The 3,737-nt window shown below is 40.4% G+C and overlaps 1 pseudogene; it reads left to right on the top strand.

Moving 5' to 3' along the window:
• Window positions 1-3,205, top strand: part of LOC110330305 — a 21,307-nt pseudogene extending 18,102 nt beyond the window's left edge.
• The last annotated feature ends 532 nt before the right edge of the window (window positions 3,206-3,737 follow it).

Genomic DNA, 3,737 nt, shown 5'->3' with positions numbered 1-3,737 from the left:
AGCCAGGGCTACATAGAGAAACCCTGTCTCAAAAACAACAACGAAGAAGAAGAAGAAGAAGAAGAAGAAGAAGAAGAAGAAGAAGAAGAAGAAGAAGAAGAAGAAGAAAACCAAACCCTAAAACATTGTTATATTGTTATATTGACTATTTGCAAATCTATATGCAAAAATGTACTATATTACAAGTTTATGCATGAACGCAAACTGGTATATGCAGATATATTATTGTTATATATGTGTGTGTTTGTATGAGGTTATATGTATATATACTCCCTTTGAACATGTATGTGTTTGTGAATTTACACATCATGCAATATTTCGAAAGCTGGTGAAATAACCTATTGTAGGTCATTTCGTGGACACTGCGGGTTTGAAAGCATCAGTGGGAGCAGAGCCAGAGGGGAGCAGGAGGGCCTGTCAGAGCTTTAGGATTTGAGTTTGGGCCTTTTGAGGCCAGGATCTCAAAGTCCACTGTGATTCCTGTCCCTTGGACTATGAGGTTTATGTAGGTAGTCTTGGAAACAATGGGAACAGGACTGAATTAGAACGGACTTTTGGCTATTATAGACCACACTTAAGTCTATGGGTTGTTCAAAAACCTCCTGGCTTTGCTTTCCTTAAATTTGAGGATCCCCGAGCTGCTGTTGCTGCTGCTGCTGCTGTCCACAAGCAAGATAGAAGAACAACATATGGCTGCCATGTAAGAGTGGAACTGTCAAATGGTGAAAGGAAAAGTCGGAATCGTGGCCACCTCCCACTTGCGATTATCTTTCTCGAGATGATTACTGCAGGAGGAGTCCTCCACCTCGGTGCAGATCCCCAAGAAGCAGAAGCATTTTCAGGAGCCAGAGCAGATCATGTTCTAGGAGAAGAGAAAGGTCTCTGCCTCGTGAGAGAAATCACAAGCCGTCCCAATCCTTCTCTAGGCACTCGGAGCTGATCGAGGCTAAATGATACAAAATAGAAGGCTAGTTTGCAAAAGTGGTGTTTAGGAAATAACTTCATTTGATATCCGTATGTACCAGAAATTAAAATTTTGTTTGAGAGTTGACAAACTTGGTTCATTTTTAAGATGCTTTAGCTGTTCAAATTTGTTTTGTCTCTTGGAATAGTGTCACACAAAACAATGTAATTCTCTGGGGTTTGAAATGGATCATATGAGGCATCCAGTATCAAGAACTGTTACTGCACAATGTTCCCTTAAGCAAGATGGAGACTCAGGAGCACACAGGACACACAAGCAGCAGAGTAGCTGGGAGTGGGTCCTACAGGCTGACATCTGCATCTATGAGATGGAGCTGTTTCTTAGCCCTCTGTGCATCTTCCCTGCCAGAGGAGAGCTTGCCTCCAGGGAGTGGAGTCATCCCAGGATTCAGGTGAGATTTCCATTTTCTCTCCAGTGACCCTCTGAGGTGGGTCCACTCAGGAGCGCACAGGCCACAGAAGCAGGAGAGCAGTGTGTACAGGGTCCTAGAGGCCTACATATGCACCAAGGAGGTGGGGCTGTTATGCAGCTTTCTGTGTCCTGGTCTTGCCAGGAGAGTTCTACTCTCCCAGGAGTGCTGACACAAGCTTAGTGACTCATAGAAGGAATAAGCTCCAGCCAGAGACAGCAAGAATATCTAACACCAGAGATTGCCAGATGATGAAGTCAAACACAAGAATCTTACCAAGAGAAATCAAGGCTACTTGGCATCATCAGAACCCAGTACTCCCACTACAGCAAGTCCTGGATACACAACACAATGAAAAAGCAAGATTTGGATTTAAAATCATATCTCATTACGGTGGTAGAGGATTTTAAGAAGGACATTAAAAATTCTCTTAGAGAAATGCAGGAGAACACAGCTAAACAGGTAGAAGCACTAGAAACAAAAAGAACTATACAAAGAATCAACCAAACCAGAAGCTGGTTCTTGGAGAATATCAACAAAAGAGAAAAACCCTTAGCTAGACAAACTAGAGGGTACAGGGAGAGTATCCTAATTAACAAAATCAGAAATGAAAGGGGAGCTATAACAACAGTATCTGAGGAAATCATAAACATCATGAGATTCTAATACAAAAGCTCATTCTCAATAAAACTGTAAAACCTGGATGAAATGGACAATTTTCTAGACAGATTCCAAATACCAAACTTAAATCAGAATTAAATTAGTGATCTAAACAGGCTCATATCCCCTTTAAAAAAAAAAAAAAGAAAGAAAAGAAACAGTCATTAATAGTTTCCCAACCAAAAAATAAATAAATAAATAAATAAAGAAAGAAAGAAAGAAAGAAAGAAAGAAAGAATGAACGAACCCAGGACTAGATGGGTTTAGTGCAGAGTTCAATCAGACTTTTAAAGAAGACCTAATACCAATACTCCTCAAACTATTCTACAAAAGAGAAACAGAAGATACAGTTCTGGTTGGCATCAGCCCAGCACCACTTTGGGCACAAACTCAGAGGAGGTCCCAAGGTCCCCAGCAGACTCTCCGTGCTGCAGGCACCCTAGCACATCCAGGATCTTAGAATCACTGAGGAGAGTCAGCCTCCATAGAGGACTCTGACCCCAGGATTCAGATGAGAGCACCATCTTGTATTCTGGGTCTCTCAGAGACAAGTCCAAACAGGAGAGCACATAGACTGCAGAAGCAACATTTTGGACAGGGTCCCTACAGGCATTCATATTCAGCCAGGAGGTGGATTTGAGTTCCAGACTTCTCTGCACCTTCCCTGCAAGAGGAGAACTTACCTGTAGAGAGTGCTCTGACCACTGGGACTCAGGAGAGAGTTGGACTTCCAGGAGTGCTGACAGAGGCTAACAGAATCACAGAAGGAACAAGTTCCAGCCAGAGACAGCTATAACCTTTAACACCATAGATTACCAGATGGTGAAAGGCAAAGAGAAGAATCTTACTAACAGAAAACAAGACCACTCAGAAACATCAGAACCCAGTACACCAAACACAGCGAGTCCTGGATGCCCAAACATACCCAAAAAGAAAGGTTCAGGTTGAAAATCATATCTCATGATGCTGGTAAAGGATTTCAAGATGAACATTAATAAATCACCTAAAGAAATACAGGAAAACACTGCTAAACAGGTAGAAGTCCTTAAAGAAGAAACACAAAAATCCCTTAAAGAATTACAGGAAAACATAAACAAATAGGTGCTGAAATTGAACAAAACCATCCAAGATCTAAAAACGGAAGTAGAAACAATAAAGAAGACCCAAAGGGAGACAACTCTGGAGATAGAAATCCTAGGAGAGAAATCAGGAACCATAGATGTGAGCATCAGCAACAGAATACAAGAGATGGAAGAGAGAATATCAGGTGCAGAAGATTCCATAGAAAACATAGACCCAAAAATCAAAGAAAATGCAAAATGCAAAACTAACCTAACTCAAAACATCCAAGAAATCCAGGACACAATGAGAAGAGTAAACCTAAGAATAATAGGTATAGATGAGAATGAAGATTTTTAACTTAAAGGACCAGTAAATATCTTCAAAAAATTATAGAAGAAAATTTCCCTAACCTAAAGAAAGAGATGCCCATGAACATACAAGAAGTCTACAAAACTCCAAATATACTGGTCCAGAAAATAAATTCCTCCTGACATATAATAAATAGAACAACAAATGCACTAAATAAAAATAGAATATTAAAAGCAGTAAGGGAGAAAAGTCATGTAACATATAAAGGCAGACCTATTAGAATTACATCAGACTTCTCACCAGAGACTATGA

The sequence above is a fragment of the Mus pahari genome, chromosome 13 (assembly GCF_900095145.1).
Source record: "Mus pahari chromosome 13, PAHARI_EIJ_v1.1, whole genome shotgun sequence".
NCBI lineage: Eukaryota > Metazoa > Chordata > Mammalia > Rodentia > Muridae > Mus > Mus pahari.
The sequence above is the reverse complement of the archived record's forward strand: the minus strand, read 5'-3'. Positions and strand labels throughout refer to the sequence as shown.